Consider the following 21059-nt stretch of genomic DNA (forward strand, 5'->3'; position numbering starts at 1 on the left):
CCAGGCGCTTCGGTAGCTCTATATAGCTAATGCTTATTCAACTCTTGCCACGTGCCAGGCGCTGTTATAAGCACTTTATGCTTAGAGCAAACAATCCTACCAACAGGTGCTATTGTTAGTCCCATTTTGCAGAGGATAAACCTGGGGGACAAGAGACTGTTTCAAGAGACCGTTAGGAAGTCTCTTGAAATCCCACAGTTTGTAAGTGACAGAACTGGGACCCAACATGGACATTCCCACTCCAGCATTCCCCCCGCCGCTGTGCTCTGGGGCCTCCCTGGCACCTGTAAATCTGAGGGTGCCCTGAATAAAATTTATGTTATGGGTTGGCAACAGGACGTTGGTTCTCTGATCTACAGATGGCCCGGTGAGAGATATACCCAGGGTAGATCACGCAACTGGTGCCTGAAGCTGGCCTGGCTTAAATCTCCTACGTGTGTGCGTGCGTGTGTGTGTGTGTGTGTGCACATGTGTGCGTATGTGTGCATACACATCTGTTCGTGCGTCTTCTTAAGCATCACATGGGGCATAGACAGGCAAGTGAGAAATACACTTGTGAGGACCACAGGAGGACACTGTGTAACTGAATTAAGTGATTTTGAAGGTGAGGGAAGAAATGGATTTCCAAATACTTTGTGTTTGCTGCAGGGCTCTTAGAGATTCATCTTATTTCCATTTGCCCTTAAACATTTTTTTAAGCTTGCCTTTCTGGGCTGGAGATAAAGTCACCGTCTTCTCTAATTGTCCGCCTCCCCTAGGAATGCTCTTCCTGCTTGAGGCGAGGACATCTGACAGTCACCGAGATTTTCCTGGCAGACAGACTGCAGCATGTGCCCTGGTCTCCACCCTCCTGCCTTGCCTCTCCAGGGAGTACAGGGCTGTGTAAATCAGCCATGAGGAGGGCTTAGCAATTAAGGAACCTGACACCTAGGTGATTGCTCCATCCCCTGGGGTTTCCAAACCTTTTTGAACCATGAATCTCTATGTTCAGTGTAAATCCCAGACCCCCTGTGTGTGTGAGGCGGCTGAAAGTGGAGCTGCCCTGGCAGATGCTGGGGGTCCCGGGAGCCCGCCTCGTCTCCCGTGATGACACCCTGGGGTAGAGAAAAGCGGTTTGAAAGCCCAGTGAACAGCTCTCAGTTCCCTTCTATAACTCTGAAGACCAGCTTGTTTCTCTTCTGCCCTCCGTTCTTCTCATCTTCTGGGTGCCTGTGATCCACTGTGACAAACAGGCGTAGCTAGCATGCCAGAAGGATCAGAAGGCAGTGCTAAGGGGCCAGATTTAACACTCATTCTGCTCCAATCTTACTTAAAAAATGAGAGGTGATGGTGGCGAAAAGTGTTTGGAAAGTGGAACAGTTTAGAGGTTGGGAACATGGCTTGTGGAGTCAGACTGCCTGGGTTCAAAGCCCAGCTCTTCTACTTACTAGCTGTGTGAGCCTACACAAGTTTCTTAGCCTCTCTGTGCCTTAATTTTCTCATCTGTAAAATGAAGATTAAATAGTAACAAACTATCTCATTAGGTGGTTGTGAGACTTAACTGAATTAATATATATGATGTACCTAGAACAGTTCCTAGCACGCGGTAAGTGCTCAGTAAGTGTTACCCTTTATTATTTAGATAATCATTCCTCTCTTCCCCAAAGTGAATCCAGTATATCCTAAGGTATACATGACAGACTTTCTGACAAGTAACATTTTTTTTTTTTTTTTGAGGGGAGGAAGAGCAGAGAGCAGTATCAGAAGAAAGAGAAAAGAGTTTCATGGAGAGCAGTAAAACCGTAGAAAGGGAAGCCCACAGTCTGTGGGAGACATGAGCACCTGACTACCACTATACCAGACCAGTCACTACGGGGTCTTGAGCAATTTAAGAAAGGGGATTATTGGGGCTCCTGGCTGGCTCAGTCAGTAGACCATGAGACTCTGATCTTGGGGTCATGAATTCTGGCCCCACATTGGGAGTAGAGATTACTAAAAACAAAAACAAAAACAAAGAATGGGGCTATACCTTAGAAGAACCTACAGGAACAAAAAAGCTCATTTGAATTTTATATAACAGTTCTGTTTTATGAACCAGCACTGCCTCACCCAACCATTTTATGGTAAGCCATTTTCATTTCTTTCTTTTTCTTTTGGAGTTGGATTCTCTGTTACTATATGAGATGCTAAGATATTTTAAGCTACTTCGGGCCTGTAGCTCTGCTCCAGGTGCTGGGCTGGGAGAGCGTCACATATTCTGGCCAGAAGACTTCCTGAGGGATTGGAGGAGGCTGCAGGGCAGAAATGCCAGGTTTCTCTGGAAATCACTAGCCTGCTAAATATAGCGGTGATTATGCAGTTACTCCGTTGATTTTTTTCTAATCACAGTTTACTGGAGGCCTTAACCTTTAGAATTCTTAACAGCAGGAGGGCTGCAAAAACAGTTCTGGTGTCCTCTCAAAATAAACATCTTTGAAGAGTAATTAAGGCAACATATTGTTACCTTGGTCCCACAGAACCAAGTCTGGAGTACACAGGGGTCAGAAAATAAACAGACTTTGGGGTAGCTGAAGCAAAGAGAGGGGTAGGCCCAGGGATCTGGAGTCCAGGGCGGGGGGTATCACAGATATAAGGGAGTTGTGTTAAAGGATGCCATCTGTTAATTCTCCAATTTTTTAAAAGCTGAGAGCAACGAGAGTTAAGTTCAACATAAAATTAACACAAGTTAGTGTTAGAATCAAAGGAAATTTTGGAAATATATAATCATCCATTGGGTAATCGTAAAACATACAAATACAGGCCGTCGTAGGAATCAGTATGATTGAAGGAATGATAATCTGCAAGGAAGGTCTGATTGTCTGAAGACCTATTTGCCCCTTGTTCCTCACAATTTTGACTAGACAGTACTTTGATTCTGAAGTCCGGTGACCAAACATTTAAATTTGGTGAGGCCACCTGGGGAGAGCTTACAGCTAGACATACAGTTTTTTGACACTGACTCTGGTGATTAATTTGGTCTTGACCTTGCAGAAGGAAAGGCCTGGGGTCAAGTTCATCTAAGTAGATGATAAACCCCCAGAGGAACAAAAGAATAAGATGGGTGTTGGGTATTTAGAGAGGGAAGGAATGATGGAGAAATGGAGTACCATCTCACACTCTCCAAATTCTGGGCTCACTGGGAAAGACCAGAGTCATTTGGAAGGAGCTCCAAGCTGGTCTGAGGTTCCTCTGAAAACTCCCTGTTTGTCATTCTTATTTTTTAACTTGACAAATATTTGTTGAGATCCCAGGCACTGTTTTGAGTCCTGAAGGATGGCTAGCAGAGAAACAAAAATACATAGACACATTCCCTGACCTTAATTTAAACCTAATGAGTGGTATAGTTGATGTGTACACAAGTAACACATGGCAGCTTCAGGGCATGTGAGTTCATTTTGAAGTTATCCAGGCTATATTTCCAAACTGAAGCACTGCGGATGGGTTTCCCTTCTAAATGCCACCATGGCCACGTGGTCCATGTCGGCATGTTTGCCTGTGTCTCAGGGGAGAGGACAGGGTGACAGACAGAGTGCTGTTAAGTCTCTTCTCCTTTTTATAATGTGTGGGAAATTCCACTTGGAATTCCACTTGGAGGACTTTAATACTGGTAATAATCTGTGGTCTTTTTGGCCATCGTGCCTGAAAAAATGAACTTGTCAGCATCTTTATTCTTATCCCTTTTGGGGAAGAGAGCTAGAGAAGCACAGAAGGGCAGTCAGAAGCCTGACTGCCCATTTAGCCCCCGCTCAGCCCTCGTTCCTGAGCAAAGGCAACGGCTCAGGTAATTAGAGTCAGAATCCTGATGGAGGTACTTTGTTCAAAGTTCAGTCATAGTCTGGGATGGAGAACTCTGCATGCTCACTTCCCTTGTTAATAGCTTTGCTGACCTTCTCCAAAGAAAAAGTCATTAGAATGTTGAGTTATGATCTGTTTCTTGTAAAATTGTGCCAGTCCCCCATTTATAGCCCTGTATTTCAACGAATTCTAATTACTTCTTAGAATATACTTCTTCCAACCCTTGGAAAATATTTCAAACCCTGATCCAAGCAATCAAGCATACTTCTTGGTTTGCAAGCTGATTGGGACCCAATGCATGCAAGTCTCAATGAAAGGCCCCTCCTTCCCAGAAGCCACACAATCCTTATCTCCAGGACTCTCCAGGGCTCCCAAGAGCCAGCGTCATTTGGCTTCCTAACTTTGGAAGGTGACCTTTCATGGAGGATGTTGGGTGTTAGGAAGCTAATGAGGAAGAACAAAAATTTTCTGCATCTCCCCAGGGAGGGTCTTTCCTTCTCTGTCATAGCTGAGCATCATTGGAAGTCACTGGCCATTCCCTTCCTCCACCTTTGGAGAGTAGGCTGGTTCAGTTCAGAATCCATTGTGGGGTCCTGGGTAATAGAGTCCTTGCATTGCTTCTGCTTTATCTCTACAAAATTCCCACAAGGTTTAAAACAAAACAAAACAAAACAAAACAAAACAAAAAAAAGAGTCCCTGTTGGCTTGTGAAGTCAAGATCTCCTTGGTACAGCTCAAATTTGGCTGAGTCCAGTGGATGTTCTCCCTCACCTATCTTTTTAAATATATTAATCATTTCAGACAATTTAAGCAACTCAAAGATTTTCAGAAGTCTGTTCCTTTTATGCTTTGAATGGGAGTAGAATCACCAGCAGTGCTGAAGGAAACATTTTTATAGACTTTCTAAATCTCCCCACTCCTGAGAAGAATTAAAAAAAAAAAAAAAAGAAAAGAAGCATTTCTCTTGTCTCTTTATTTCTAATCACTTTTTCCTTCTAACGGGACTGAAGCACCATGAGAAATGGCGCTCTTTTACGGCAAGGACTCATTTGCCCATAACGAACACTGAGTACAAAAGCAAATTAAAAAAAAAAAAAAAAAACCCAACCCTATGCTTAGAGAGACCATTAGGAACGATTTGACATTTATTGAACAACAGATGGCGATTAAAAGCATAAAAGCTAGATTGCCTTGCTAGAAACAAAGGGTAGTTCTACTGAGGAAGTCTAACGTTTCAATTAAAATACCTCTCAATGTCAATTAAATCATATGAAGATAAGTCTGAAAATGGTTTCTAGCTGCACTATAATCAATAGTGCAGTTAAAATCCTCATCAAGAAGCACCCAAGTTTTTAGGTTGACAGTTTGCTAAAAGATTAGCCAAAGCTTCAGGAAACCATTTCCTTCAGTGTAGGGTTCAAAAGGTAAACATTTAACCAGGAGTGCTTCCTATGTATGAAACAGATTTATTTCAATGATGGGAAAGAAGCCTCCCTGCCTTTGCTTTGTTTCAAATCTCAACCACTTTTCAGTATGGATTAGGCATTAGTGAGGGGTGGGGAAATAACCCCATTATTTCCACAGCAAGGATCTCGCTTTAATGATATCCATATCATTTGGGAAATAGCAAGTTGGAGTGGAGAGAGAAGTGGTTTGGTAATGAGACAGACCTTGGTTTGAAACATGGCTCAGTTACGTTGGATGAGTGTCTTTGGTGATCAGAATCTGGTTTTTCATTTGTAAATTTCTCATTTTTCATTTGTAAAATGTCATCATAACATGACCTTTCTTGGATTGCCTGGTGCATTCCAGGGTCTCGGAGAATGAGGACCCCTATCTTTAGCTGTCTTTTGGAAGAACCTAATGATAGAGAATCCATTGTAGCAGATCTTACCAAAACTGAGCTCAGGGAGACAGTGGTTTTGCTACACATTATATGCCAAAAGGTGTGCTAATATTAGAGTAGGCAGTTAGTTGGGTTCTAACAGGATACCGGGAGGCCAGCAAGGACGAAGTCCTGGCCAGCTATCGGGAAGATCAGAGGCAGGTCCTGACAGCACTCCACAAGAAGCCAGATCTAACCAGACAGGCCCAAGATGGCAGATGCCATGACAGGAACCCCCTGACCAAATTGAGAAGAAAAGGCTCGGGAATTCTCCTTTCTGTCCCAATAAATACAATAAATATTCTGCCCCTCAGAACTGTCAATAAAAGGTAGAAGCCCAAGCCCCAGGGCACACAGCTCCCTCTGTCTCTCTCTCTCTCTCTCTCTCTCTCTCTCTCTCTGTCTTGAGCTCAACTCTTCTCATATCTCAAAAGTGTACTTTTCGCTTTTAATAAACTTTCCTGCTTGTGTTCCTTGTCCTCTGTGCTATGTGTCTGTCCTTAAATTCATTCTTGTGACTAGACCAATCATCTTCCGTGACTCCTTCAGATCTGGCTGAGTCAAGGCCCCAGGACCCGAGGTCTCCCTAGTTCACCCAGCAGCAATATGGATTGAGTTATTGCCCCCTAAAATTTATATCTTGAAATCTTAGCCTGCAGTACCCCAGAATGTGACTGTTTGGAGATGGGGTTGTTGCAGATGTAATCAGTGAAGTTAAGATGAGGTCATACTGTGTAGAAGGGTGAGCCCTCATCCAACGTGACTAGTGTCTTTATGCAAAAGGCAAATATAGAGACAGCCACCCACACTGGGAGGATGCCACGTGAGCGTGAAAGCAGAAGAATCTATAAGCCCAGGGAAGTCAAGACATTGCCAGCAGGCCACCAGAAGCTAGGAGAGACACTTGGAACAGATTCTCCCTCACAGCCTCCAGAAGGAAGCAAACTTGCTGAGATCTTGATCTCAGACTCCCAGCTTCCAAAACGGTGAGATGACAAATTTCTGTTGTTGAAGCCGCCAGTTTGTGGTTCTTGCTACCACTGCCCTAGCAAACCGATACACTGTGTCAAATACATTTGGTAAACATTGGTACAGCACCCTGCTTTTGACATTTCATAAAGCAGCTTACTAAAGAAAGTCAGGTCTCTGAGAAATCCTGCTACTAAGAATTGTCTCTACCTTTGCTAAATCCAGTGTTTCCCAAACACTTGGCCATGTAAGACTTTCCCCTGTGCATCAATACCTATTTACATACTTTTGGAACTACTTTGGGAAAGAAGGCTTTGGAATGCTTTGCCCTGAATCCCACCCTGCAATTTACATCAACCTATTCCTTCACCTCAGCCCCAGGGCTGTCACTCCAGCTCTTGCTCCCTTCCCAGCCACAACCAGTCACTTAACCACGTGCTCCGCACCACTCCAGAATGATGCCAGCCCCTTCCTCATCGCTGCATCCCTGAGCAACTCTGCCGGATGCTCTCTCCCCTTTGCTCCACGTCTGCTCTCCAGGTGTTGGGTGTGGCTTGAGGAAGTGATGGAAGTGAGTTAAATGATGGATTTGGATCCTGGGCAGTAAAATGTAGTACATTTCAAGCTGAGTTTCCACTGCCGCTCAGTAATCCTTGTATTCTTGTATTGCTTCTCCTGTGCTTGCATGCCTGCTTTTAAGCACTCACTCATTCATCACCTAGTGAGTGCCCCACCATGAGCCAGTGCCTATACCAGTCACTGGGCAGGTAGGCGAGTAGGGGAAGGCATTGATGAATCACTTCCTTCAAATGCCGCTGGTCTAGCAGAGGAGGTAAACTAACACTATCAGAGGAGAAGCATTCACGGAAGTACTGTCATATGTGGCAGAAAAAGGGAATACAGAACCGACCAACAACTGTTTGCCAGCCGAGGGTGGGAGAATATATTTCAGGCAGAAGTAATAGCAGATGTATTCAGAAAATTTCAAGTCCTGGTCAGATGTTAGGTTACTAGTTGGGGGAGAATACCATGTGAAGCTAGGAAGGAGACGGGTAAGAATGTTACTTGCTGAGGCATTTGCAGTTTATCTCGTAGGGAAGGGGAAGCCATTGATCTGTACATATGTAGTGATGGCATTATATGTGATTTGAATTTTCTTCTTTGTCCGTGTTAGTATTTTCAAGATTCTCTGCCTGCTTTAGTTTTTGTGCTGCATGCACGTGTTTTTACCAAAAGGATTCAAAACATTCATACATACACAGAGGGAATCCTGGATTTTCTCACCACTTTCCCCACCAACTTATATTCTCTTCTAATAAGTCGTGGTTTATTCTTTCTGTCCCTCAGTTACCTTTCTATGTATTTGGTGTATATGTACATGCATACATGCATACATAAATGTATGCACGTATGCCACATACGTGTTCATATACACATGCCTGTGACTCAGATTTGTTAGCTATAAAACAGATACAACCATGCTATGCCTCTGTTTAATGACTTAGGCTTTCACATTTGCAATATTTTCACATTGCAACTCTTTCCACACATGGGTTATTGCAATAAGTTTTTAATAAGTTTTTTAAATAAGCTTATGTATTTTGATAAATAGAGATTTTCCCACACTAGACTAATTTCTGAATTATGTTTTCCTTTTGGTGCTTTTAAGGTTTCCAGACTATACTACAGTATTTTTGCACATGGTATGATATTAATAAGATGTAAGTTTCTTGTTAGTTTTTGATTCAAAAAGGCTAACAAAAGTCCCAATGCCATTTATTGAATAATAATACTAGTATAATCAGAAATAAAATATTTTAAGTGTATATATTAATTTGGTGCCATTTTACAGGTTGGATTGGAAGGGATTGAGAACAATTAGGAGATTTTTTATAGGAAGAAAATTCCCAGGTAAGAAAGTCTAATAGCTTAAGCCAAGGAACTGGCTTTGGCAGTAAATAGGTGACCCAGAGAAGAAGACATGAAATTGAGAGGTCATTAGGAAGAAAATAAATAAGGATTTGTAACTGACTGACTGAGGGAGAGGGAGGAATCCTGTGTGATTCTCAGGTTTCCAATCTTGGTGACGTTAAGTACTAAGAAATGTCCTGGACAGGAGAATAGATTGAACACAATAAAATATGCTTCGCCATCTCAATTAATCAAAATCCCGGGTAAAATGTTTAAAAATTAAAAATGCACACTAAAAGTAAGCAGGTCCTCTAATGCTGAAAATGGAAAGGGAACTGAGAGCAGTGAGTCAGAAGCAAAACCATCTTGCTCAGGGAGGCCTGGAGGCAACAGAGACCGGAGTGGCTATGTTTTGAACAGCATCTTGGGATGGCGTTGAGTCCACAAACACTGGGTTGGGCTGGGGGCACCGGGGCCCCCCTGGGTGAGACTTTGGGCTAGAAAAGTGCTTCATTTACTTGTACAGGGGGAAATAATGGCTGCCCACTACATAGGGCTGCCATCTGAAACCAGCTGCTGCCTCAGGCTGAGGGTGGAAGCCATCTTACCAGGTCAACAACAGGATTGGGTCACATTCAAGCCCAGGCCCACATACGCGCAACCAGGGTGGAACAAGAACCCTGAGACCATAAACTCACTTAAACACTGGTTTGGAGCTGGTCAAGCTCACTCTGCCTGAGCAGAAGACTATAAAATTAGCCAACTGGGAGGCTAAGAAATAGAAAAAATAGTGATACACAGATGTAGACGGATGAGTTTCACATCTAGGCTCTTAGTAGTCCAAGCGCCAAATATCAAGCATAATGAGAAATCCTATAAGCCACTGGAGGAAAAAAATAAAAACGTAGACCATAATCTCACAATAATAAGGTGGGCAGCCTACCTCTTAGCAGTGATAGTTATCATAAGGCAACGGGATAAATTTTTAAAGTCCTAATGGCAAATGATTGGGGATTTAAACATTTATAATGAGTAGGATATTTTATACTTCTTGTTTTGTTTTGGGTCAGGTGCTTGTTTTACCTATTTAAAAAATTAAATAGAAGAGTACAAGTAAGAAATAGACATCTCAGGCCTACTAGGACTTAGAAAGGTTTCCACGAACAGTAACTTGAATAGATAACGCTCACTAAAAAGATTACTCAATGATACACTTTAGTTTGAAGAAAAATATATTCAGAAGGAAGAAGTGGAATGCAAGTAGCAAGGGGAGCAAATAAATTGTGGTGGTAAATCTAAATGAGAATTGACATTAAAATCAATGAGAATAACGACAGCATTGTTCATCATATGCGCTGAAAACAAAATGATCTGAAATATCAAACAAACAAACAGAGCACAACAGCAGGGGAGTGATTCTGAAGGGAGTTCAATTCTACAAGGTTCTAGTTTAGTTTAGAAGGAAGATAGATATGTGTATGAACTTTAGCTTTTAATAGAAAAATTTAAATTTAACTATATATATAACTTTATATATCTTTTTTTTAAGTTTGTTTTTTTTTATTTTGAGAGAGAGAGAGCAAGAGCACGAGCAGGGTAGGTGCAGAGAGAGAGGGAGAGAGAGAGAATCCCAAGCAGGCTCTACACCATCAGTGTGGAGCCTGATGTGAGGCTTGAACCCACCAACTGTGAGACCATGACCTGAGCTGAAACCAAGAATTGGACGCTTAACCGACTGACCACCCAGGTGCCCCTATACCTTTATATATCTTATAAATATATCATATATTAACTGTACATACATATGAAAAATCTAGGCATAATTACTAAAGGCACAAACATAGACTATCATGCTAAGTGGGTAAAGGAAAATAGGGAAAATGAAGAAAAGGTAATTAATCCACAGAAAGTAGGACAAGAAAATGCATGAAGGAAAGTAAAAGCACAGCAAATAGAAAACATCAGAGGCGGGGCGCCTGGGTGGCTCAGTCGGTTAAGTGGCCGACTTCGGCTCAGGTTATGATCTTGTGGTCCGTGGGTTCGAGCCCCGCGTCGGGCTTGTGCTGACAGCCCAGAACCTGGAACCTGTTTCAGATTCTGCATCTCCCTCTCTCTCTGCGCTTCCCCTATTCACGCTCTGTCTTTCTCTGTCTCAAAATAAATAAACGTTAAAAAAAAAATTAAAAAAAAAAAAAGAAAACGTCAGAGGAATTTATAAACACATCAGTGGAATGGCAGAGAGGCCCCAGAAAATACCTTAGGTGTGGAGCTTGGTTTATTGAAGGGACATCAACACCAGTGGGGAAAGATACCCTACAAACTCCATAATGTTGAGACAGCTGACAGTCGGCAAGGAAGGCAAAGGAGAATTAGATTATGACTTCACACCATACACAAGCAAATTCCAGACAAAAATGTGGAAAATGAAACTCTAGGAAGCAAAAAGAAACTACTAGGAAAAACATGTTTAAAAAAAAAAAACATAGAAAATAATTGAAAAAAATGTGGACTAGAGATAAAGAATGAATTTTTTTTTTTTTAAAGATCAAAAAGCACATTCTATTATGGAACAGCCAGATAATTTTGACTCCACAAGGCAAAATGCTCAATAAATTGAAATTTAAAAACAACCTATGGACAGGAGAGGGTATTTTTTGTGCCCACGGGAAAGGATCAGTGTCCACAATAAATAAAAAATCCCTATGAATGAATAAGAAAAATACAAAGAAAATACAGGGAAAAAATGTCAAAGGATACGAAAAGCAGGTCACAGCAGAGAAGTGAGTGAACAATAAACACAGGAATTTTGAAAAGCTTTCCATTTTACTAGTTATTTGGCAAAATGCAAATTAAAATAGGGAACAACATCTTTTACCCTCTGTGTACAAAAAGTAAAGTCTGACACTTTTACGTATGGGTGAGCATGTGGACAAAGATACCCAATCAACCACCAAAAGAAAAATAGACCTAATGTTCAGGCTGGTACTTTACTATTTTCCCCTTTTGTTTGTTTTGCATTTCATCCCAATCCTGGCACAGGACAAAGGCTGTAGGCAGAGCACATGACATGACTTTTGAATGAGCGAATGAATCCCCCAAATAAACTAGGTATCCTCTCTTTCTCTGTGGACTGAATGTATGTGTTCCCCCCACTGCCCCAATTCAGATGCTGAAACTCTATCCCTCAATATAATGCTATTAGGAGGTGGGGCCTTTGGAAGGTAATTAGGATTTGATGAGGTCATGAGGGTGGGAGCCCTCCTGAAGGGGATTAGTGCCCTTATAAGAGGAGACACCAGTGAGCTTTCTTTTCCTCTCCACTCTCCCACTTTGTGAGCATCCAGGAAGCAGTTGACAGTCTATGACTAAGGAGAAGGCTCTCACCAGAACAGACCATGTCGGCACCATGATCTCAGACTGCCTGCCTCCAGAACAGAGAGAAAAGAAAGGTCTGTTGTTTATAAACCACCCAGTCTATGGTACTTTGTTATAGGAGATGGAACAGACTAAGACACCTTCCTTGACACCTTATTTCATTTTGTTTGTATCTTTTTATGGCGCTTACGTTATTTTGCTTCTGTTAGAGCCATTTGTTAGTGTGTGTACTTGTCTTATTTTATTCTCCATTTTCATCCTTCCAGTGGCAAAAATTTTGAAGGCTGGCACTATTTTATATGTGACTTTTCTATTACTCGCAGTCTACTACCTTGGATATAATGGGTGCTCAATAAATATTTGTTAGATTTAATTCAATAGAGGTAAAAATCATGTCATCTTCTCTAGAAAAATGTGCTGGCCATGAGAACCATTGTTTACCAGTGAATCTCCTAGAACTTTCATGTATCAATTTTAAAGGGCTTTGTAGCCTATGAACACTACATGAGGTGGGCTAAAAACATTTTTAGCCCACCTCACATTTTAAGCTTTTCCTTCTGAGAGGAAAAAAAAAATCGCTAGATTTATTCATTTATTCTCGGAAGATTGTACTTAGAGGAGGAAATGAGGGTTATGGCAGCAATCCAAGCATCCTGAAAATGCGTTGGAATTCCCCCCAAATTGGATTTACCTTTCTTCACACCACTGATGCTCTCTTGGCATTTTGATCACTAAAGACAATAGGATCTCCAAGCGATTTGGGGTTTCCTGGAGAGCGAGTTTTGGTTTAATTAGGTCCCACTGTATGAACTGCAGTTTGATTCACACTGGTGGAGAGGAGAAGGCATTCTCTCTCCTTGTTTCTTCCCCACACCTCCTCCTCCATGTCTTTCTAAACCACATCTCCTTTCCACCTATCTTTCCTTCTCGTTGCTTGTCACCCTTCGTAGGCTGTTCAGTTACAACTTAGTTACTTCTGTTAAATCTCTGCCTCTAAAGCCCATACCTGTTGTAGCTTCTCCTTGTCCGCACCAAGTGATCTTTCTCAGGGATGAGGAAGGAGGGCATTTAGTATGGTACAGATGCATTCTGTAAGCCACCCTAGAAAGAACTATCACTATTCAACGAGTGTTCTCTGGTGGTTTAGGACACGGGGAAAATTTAGCAACCCAGGATGCCTGGGCATCACTGGGCAGAAATAATTGCTAATTAGTATCCTACTAGCTTGGGAGCATTAATTGGCTTTGGGGGATTTGCTTTCTAGACCCAAAGTGTATTTTGTTCATTTTAGCTTGCTATATAGGATGAGGGAGGAATAACAATTACTGAAATAGTTTCATTTCAGTAATTCAACCTAATGAAGACTTGTCATTTCAATGATTATTCAGTAGTTGGTCCTTGTTTTTTCTGCCAAGGTTTTAGAAAAACAAGCTCAGATATTTCTCAAGCCTGAGAAAACACAGCCTTTCCTTTAAAATAATTTAGAGAAATTTATTTTATTCACGGATACAGGAATGCTCACAAAAGAATTGTCATCCTATGTGATTACATAAGTAGAGAGAAAAGGAAAGAAGATATCTTTTGAAACATATCATTTTCATTTCAGAACACATCAAGCAATAATATAAAATAAAGTGCCTCAAATTGATATCTTTAATTTTCTCCTAGAAAGAAAATTTGTCAGCTATTTTATGATTTATTGAGGCTAAAGCCATACGTGAGGACAAGTTTTTATGATTAATTAAATAAAATTACTTGAGCATAATACTCATGATGATATTATCTTTAAATTAAAACCCACTTGAATAAGATTGATGACATTTTCAATCAGCAGATTAATTAAACTCTTTTGTTAATTACACATAAGTCAATATGTTTGGATTATGTATCAATCAATATGCTGAAGCAACATCCACTTACTTTGCTCTAGAAAACGGCTTTGCTGATATTTTTTTAGCAGCTTATTTTAGAAGTTAGCGTTCTTTCATTTTCTTTATACCAGAGGTCTCAATATTTAGCAAATTTAGATGTGAAAATAATTGTCACAACATTTTTTTTTTGCTTTTTTTTTTTTTTTTTTGTCTTTGCGAAAGTCTTTTTTTGGGCTGAAATGAGCTTTTTTTTGTTTAACATTCTGGGTTTTTTCTAATTTTATTATTATCTTTTTATTTGAGAGAGAGAGAGTGCGAGTGGGGGAGAAGGGGGGGAGAGAGAATCTCAAGCAGGTTCTACACCCAGTGCGGAACCCAACGAGGGGCTCGATCCCACGACGCTGCGATCATGACCTGATCATGACCTAAGCCAAAATCAAGAGTCTGAAGCTCAACCTACTGAGCCACCCAGGCGCCTCTGTGTTTAACGTCCTGAAGAACTGTTAACCTGTTTCTGTACCTTACTCTACCTTTGACAATTTCCACCCCTCGCCCTCCTGCCCAGTCCCATTACTAGAGCTTTAATTACCGATGACTTCCTATTTGTCTTTGTAGGTAGAGGTGGGCGGGGCTGGCGGAGGGGGGGGTGGGCGGGGAGGGTGACTAGTGCTTTGTGACAGGAGACACAGAAAGGTAGTTTACTTACCATCTTACAGAGCTTAGGAACCAGTGATAAGCCGACACACCGGTAACTGTTTTGAGTGCCTCTATGAAGTGCAGGAAAACTAAATGCTGTGGTTGGACAATCACCCAGAGCCTCTTCTCCTCCTACAAGTTTCCAAGCATTTATTTTCTGTATTTTTATTCACTGGGCCAGATTCTTCTCTCAGTCTGGCAAGAGTTTACATGCTACAAATAGCTACCCTTGAATGAGTGGGAGTTTTCTAGGCTCTCAGAGAAGCCAATTTGGGGCTGTTATTTAGCTCCTGTCAAAGCCTCGCTGAGACAACTGATATTTGAGAAATAGAGTTTATAGATGTACAGTCTCCTATGTGGGCTAAAGCTATATCCTTGATCACCAGAAAGCTCTAAATGTGGTGCTCATTAGTTTACCCTTTCCCAGTGGAAGTTCTTTCATGAATCATGTTTTAGTGCTAGGTCTTTATCTTTTTTTTTTTTTTTAAGCATTTAATACTGGAAACAGTGAAGTGAAGAATATTTCTGAAGCTTCTGTAAAAACTGCTTAAAGATACTGCCCATTATGTTGTTCAATGTTCCTTGCGCAAGAACTCATGTGATGAATTCCTTTGAAAATTTATTACCAGGAAAAAGTTTGTCTCTACTGCAGAAGTGAAAGTTTTGCTTTTTTTCAGACAACAAACGCCATATCCTTTATTGTTTCTCTTTATGCATTGGCTGTCAGGAAGCTCAGAATTAAAGTAAATGCTGTGTCATTAGAAGAGAGAGTAAGAAATACCAGGCAGTTTCCAGGAGGAGCATAGGAGTGAATCTTTGTATTCCTGTTATCTGTTCACTTGCTGATGCAATGGACATTTACTAAAGGGCCACTGTGTTCCAGACACCATGCCAAAGGTTGGGGAGAAGATGACGGTCCTTACCCTGAAATGGATTATGGTCTGGGAGGGGGACAAGATATATACATGAATGAATCTGCCAGTGGGCTGCAGGAGGTAAATAAGGGAGCGCTTAGTTCTGCGAGGAGACAGGAAAGGTCCCCCAGATGAATTATGGAGAAAAAAAAATCGCTGGGTAGACATGGTCAGGGTAGGGCACAAAGCTCAAAAGGGAAAAGCAGCGCAGCAGCCACAGCAGTGTGTGAGGGGAGGGTTAAGAAATGACGGCAGAGAGATGGGTAAAACCCAAATGTCAAAGGCTTCTGTGACTCACCTGGAAGTCTGTGCTTTGTCCTCAGGGGGAATGTAGATTTGTAAAAGTATTTTTTTTTTTCAGTTTATTTATTTGGAGAGGGGGTTGGGGGAGTGCACAAGCAGGTGAGGGGCAGAGAGAAGGAGACACAGAATCCCAAGCAGGCTCCTGGCATCTGCTCAGAGCCAGATGAGGGGCTTGGAGCCCAGCAACCGGGAGATCATCATCTGAGCCAAGATCAAGAATCCCTGGCTCAACCGACTGAGGCACCCAGGTGCTCCGATTTGTAAAAGTAGTTTAAGGCACATGATCAGATTTGCATTTGAGACCGCCTTCTGGCAACCTAGCAGGAGAAGATTTGGGAAGGGGGCCAGATGAGAAGCAGAGGGCCCGGGCCGGTGGGGGGGGAGGCTGGTGGAAAGCACAGGAGCTACAGGGGAGGGACCGGGCTGAGGCTGGGGCACGAGGAGAAGCAGCAGCGAGGACCACAAGCCAGGTTTCTGGCTCCGGAGACTAGGGATGAAGGCGAAAGGAAGAGAAACAGCTGCAACCGCTTGGGCCGGGATATTCCGCTCTGGTTGTCTGGAGCTGCAGGGCCTGGGAGGGCTATGAGGGCCGCTGCTCCTGAGTTGCGAGTCAGAGGTAAGGTTCTGCCCTGCAGGAGGGAAGTCCCACCTCTGAACCGTTGATGGAGCTCTGGGAGTTGTTTCCGCCCTGGAGACAGGCAGAGTCCTCGATCCAGCAGATCCGTGGAGGAGTGGGAAGTGTGAGGATAAGAAAGGGGGAGGCGGTGGGTGGGGGGGGGGTGGGCAGAAATACTGGTGTCCTTCCTGGAGGCTTGGGAGGCGCGGGCAGACAGAAAGGGAGGCCCCTGGGGGGGGGGGGGATGGGGGGCAATGGTGTAGGCCTAGGCACCCCGCCCTCCCGTGGTCAGTCTGGGAGGTTCATCCACCCGCACCCTAGGAAATCCAAAGCTCAGCTCCGGCTCTTCCACCCTCCTCCCCACATCAGCCCCTTCTCTACTCTCTCCTTGAAGCAGAAACCTACCCTTTTCCGAAGCCAGATCCTCAGTGTCACCCTTGAGGCCTTAAGCCCCCCCACGACTTAAGGGAACGTTCAGTTTCTTATTAAGCCCTTCCTTTGTCTCCGGCCCACCCTCGCCCCAGTCACTGCCTTAGTTCAAGCTTCTGACACTTTAAAAAACAATTTTTTTTTTGCATTTATTTATTTTTGAGAGACAGTGTGAGCAGGGGAGGGGCAGAGAGAGAGGGAGACACAGAATCAGAGAAGCAGGCTGCAGGCTCCGAGCTGTCAGCACAGAGCCCCAGGTGGGGCTCGAACCGCGGAACCGCGAGATCATGACCTGGGTCGAAGTCGGACACTCAACTGAGCCACCCAAGCATCCCCAAGCTTTTGGCACTTTTGGCATGGGTTGTGGCAGTGGTTCCCAGTGGATCTTGCCTCCCTCTAGTCTAGCTCTCAAATTTGTTCGTCACTTCCATGCTAAAAATAATACAATGGACTCCCATTTCCTGCCTGACCAAGTCCAAAGCCTTAGCTTGATATACAAGAGCTATTTAAACAGTGCAGTGTAAGCAGCCATCTTGCCTCATTCTTTTGCATATGCACAGTGCAACGTACAAAGAAGTCTCCGGAGCCCTTGGCCACATTCCTCCCCCTCAACCTTTCCTTAATCCGGGATGACAATGGACAGTCCACCCATCCAAGGTCAAGAGCAGAAAACGGCGCCATGTTTTGTGGAGTTGTGAAATCTACCGCTACCTTTCCATCTTTGGGAAATTTCCTGATACTGAACTGCAGTATATTTTCTCTTATCCCTACACTTTTGCATCTACCATTTTTTTTTTTTTTTTGTCTGCAACGACTTTCCCTTCTTCATTTGGATAGATTTATTGAAGAAAGAATACAGAAGTAGTGAATTCTGTACAAGAAGGGATGTTTTGTCCAGGTGATAGTTAACCCAAAGGTTGTTTTCTTTCTCTACCTGGTCCCATCCAAGCCAGGATTTATAAAATCCTTCCCATGGCTATAGTGCAGTTCAAAGAGACAGAAAGAGAGATCAGAACAAAGAACAAAAAGTCACCTCTGGGTAACTATTAGAGGCAGCCACTGTTTGTAGACAGTGCACTTTAGAGGAACCCAAATCTCCTCAGAAATAAGCTTGATGACTTAACAATAAATTTTGAACAATTGTGGACTGAGAAACTGAAAGTTCTCTGTTATTTGAAAGAAAGCCGTGATACAGTGAAGCGTCCTTTGCAGAGCACAGGGGTTTCAGATGTAGAATTTTTGTGAAGATGAAGAATTTGGTGCAAATAATGTAGCTCCAGGGCAGAGGAAAAAGAGCATGTGCCCTGAATCCAGAGAGACGTTTCTCTTAGCAATATTTGGCTAAAAGTTTTGCCGATTCTGAGGTGAGGGAGAACGAGTAGTTTGCTGTGTGTTTTCATGCCTTTATAATGGTTTAATAATCCATATACAATCAACTTCAAAGTAAGCATTGATTTAGTCATTCTCAGCTGGGGAAGCAAATATTATAAACTTGAAACCCTTGGTTAAAATTAAGAGCAACTATCAGTCATCATGCTGTTTGATAAGCCCAGGAAGAAAAGAATCCTACATGTCAAATGCTTTGAATTTTGAAAGCGCTTCACGGATGAGATAAGGATATTTACATTCTGTGACCACAACTACAGAGCTAGCGAAGAACGCAGGTAAGAGAACAGACTAGGAGGGGAAGGGCAGTATTGAAATTTAAGTTTATGCACGCAGGCTTTGTCTGCTAATAAGTTTATTGGAAAGGAGCTGGAAGCTTCTGCCTCAGATTCAGTAACTATAAATTTCTCCCCGAGATGGTCATTTAATGTTAACTACAAAATTGCTGCTTAATATTCATGGAGTGCAACCTTCCCCACTGCTGCACGTGCAAAATATTCTATTATTTCCTTAATTCATATTTGTTTTGTAGGAAATGGAATTTGCTTACTTAATTTGTAAATAGATGCAAACAGCATTTTGTTAATCTATGTAAAAATTGTTCTTGCGTTAGTTGGAAAATCCTTTTATCTCTGGACTTTTTTTTTTTTTTTTTTTTGTAGGTTGCAGGTACATACCTTCCTTTAGCTGGTTTGGAGCCAAAGACAACATGAGGGTTGGTTCCTATAACCCACTAACTTTAACTTATTGAGCATTTCCTGTGTGCCAGGTGCTGTATTGAGTGCAATGCCCATCACTCTGTAATCTGGCTGTATGAGTCCGAGTTCAGTCAAGGAAAGAGAGCAACCATGTGAGTGTCATGGGATGAGGGGCTTGTTCGGAGTCGAGCTGGGGCTCAGGATTTTCCTGAGAGCACTTGTGCGCCTTTCTTCCCAACTCCATGTTCAATGACTTCATATCGATGGCTTGAAAAGTGGGAGTATTCGGACCACAGATATCAGCAAAAGCTGCAAATTGGGTTCTCCCTGGAAAGCAGGTTTATTACATACCTGTGCAAGGTGGGGAAGTGAAAGCCTGGGAGAGGGAGCTGGAGGGTTGGCGGTGTCATTTACCGGTTGTCCTGAAGCAGTGGCCCAGAGAGGCAGTTCGGAGCTCGCAGTGAGATCTGGGAAACTAAGCACGTCCAGTCGCTGAAGGTGGATTGCAAGGGGAGGATTACTTGGAGAGGACCGAGGGGAGCTACAGCCTCTGTGTGGCACCTGCGTCTGTGGTTTGCAGCCAAGCATCTGGGGTGGGCTTGTGGCTGCTGTTGATGAGCAGAAGCCACCATCCGGGGGACAAGCTAGGTGTGGAGCAGAGGGAAGTCAGCACCGGCTGGGATCCTTACTGCTGTGTCACCGTCACCATGTCTGACTGCAGGGAAAGGTCTCCTGCCCTTCCCCTCTCTCCTGCTTCACTTCCATCTCCCAAATTTTGGGCAGGTTTCTCTTTTGGCCAATCCTAACCTTGAGCCCTCTGGGAAACAGTTGTCATCACGGTTCCCATCTTAACCAAGTTGACATGGCACAATCCCACACGCTTCCTCAACGGGGGGGTGAGACGGATATCATGCTCTCCATTTTTCAGAAAAGAAAACCAAGATCCAGTGAGGTTATACAAACATGTCACTAGGTCTGTTAGATTCCGAAGCCTATCTTCTTCATTACCATAGTACCCTGGGAGTGTGTTTATTCTCATTTTGTCTTTTTTGGCTGTTTGTAAAATAATGGCCCAAATCAAAGAATCCCTTCCCAAAAGTGCCACACGTAAACATTTGTCATGGGTGAACCCATCTGACAATTATCATAAGTGTTCTAGTGCCCAGGATGACCAGGTAAGATGAGCATTTACAAAAAAATGTATGTTAACAGGGCTTACTCCAGTCTGTTATGGTGTGTCTGGGCCTTAATTCTGGGGATACAAGGATGCTGGGATGGTGAGATAGGATGTCTGCCATCAAGGAGCACACTGTCTGAGAAAAATAGAGCAGTAATTTTAGTTCCAGACCATTTTATGTACTTTTCCAGATTTACTCAGCCCCACCTGCCCTCTTGGCCTTAGATGGTTGCTCGGTGGACGGCCTGGCCAACACTGCCATAGTCTGAATGCTACCACCACCACCTGGGCTCAGCATGGGTTTCATTTTGTCCACCGGAGTGGGGGCCTTCGGGCTTCTCGGCTCAGATCTGACCTGACCAAACACACAAGGCCTGTGACTTCCCTGGCACTTCTGGACTCAGAGGTAGCTGTGCATCATTGGCTCTGGGCTGGGCTTCTCCAGCGGCTTCCCGGAGGGACCGGATGTCATAACTCAGAAGTGAGTGGGGAGGTGACACATTGGGGGGGGTGACCTTTGAGCAATGGTAGACAAGAGTTGGAGGATCCTGGCTGATATATCCTCCTTTCCTGTCCACGTGGACTGTTCCAGGTATAGTGGTTCCACACAGCTGACTAGGAGGGATGGAGAGTCATGTGACTGAATAGCTGACTATGTTTTCCAGGAAGATGTGGCCAGCTCAGTAACCCACCACTTTGTTTATGCCTGTCCTCCTTCCCTTCCTCTCTCCCCTTCTCCCTCATGGTCGCTTCCCTGGAATTGCACCTCTGCAAAACGTTGGCCTCTCATCTTTGCTTCAGACTCATCTCTAGGGAGCCTAGGCAAAGATAATTACCTAAAGGTAAACAAATGCTAAAAAAAAAATTGTGATAATGGCATGTATAAAATACTATTGGAGAGGGTTGCTAAAAATATAAAATATATACATATATATGATACATATATATGGCTATATATATATATATATATATATATATATATATTCAAAGCCCAAACCTTCCATACCTAACTCATT

The 21059-nt window shown here is 43.0% G+C and overlaps 1 long non-coding RNA gene across 3 annotated transcripts in view; it reads left to right on the plus strand.

Annotated features, from left to right (window-relative positions):
* LOC106987162 (uncharacterized) overlaps positions 1–21059 on the plus strand; it is a 42840-nt gene that overhangs the window by 19030 nt on the left and 2751 nt on the right. For 2 of the 3 annotated variants that reach the window (XR_001432165.3, XR_008295741.1), the window contains one exon: positions 18938–19018. This is a non-coding gene — a long non-coding RNA (uncharacterized LOC106987162). Of the gene's footprint in view, positions 1–11922; positions 21040–21059 lie in introns of those variants that run through there. The other variant, XR_008295740.1, reaches the window with a different exon arrangement.

This window comes from Acinonyx jubatus, chromosome A1 (genome assembly GCF_027475565.1).
Source record: "Acinonyx jubatus isolate Ajub_Pintada_27869175 chromosome A1, VMU_Ajub_asm_v1.0, whole genome shotgun sequence".
In the NCBI taxonomy this organism is placed as follows: domain Eukaryota; kingdom Metazoa; phylum Chordata; class Mammalia; order Carnivora; family Felidae; genus Acinonyx; species Acinonyx jubatus.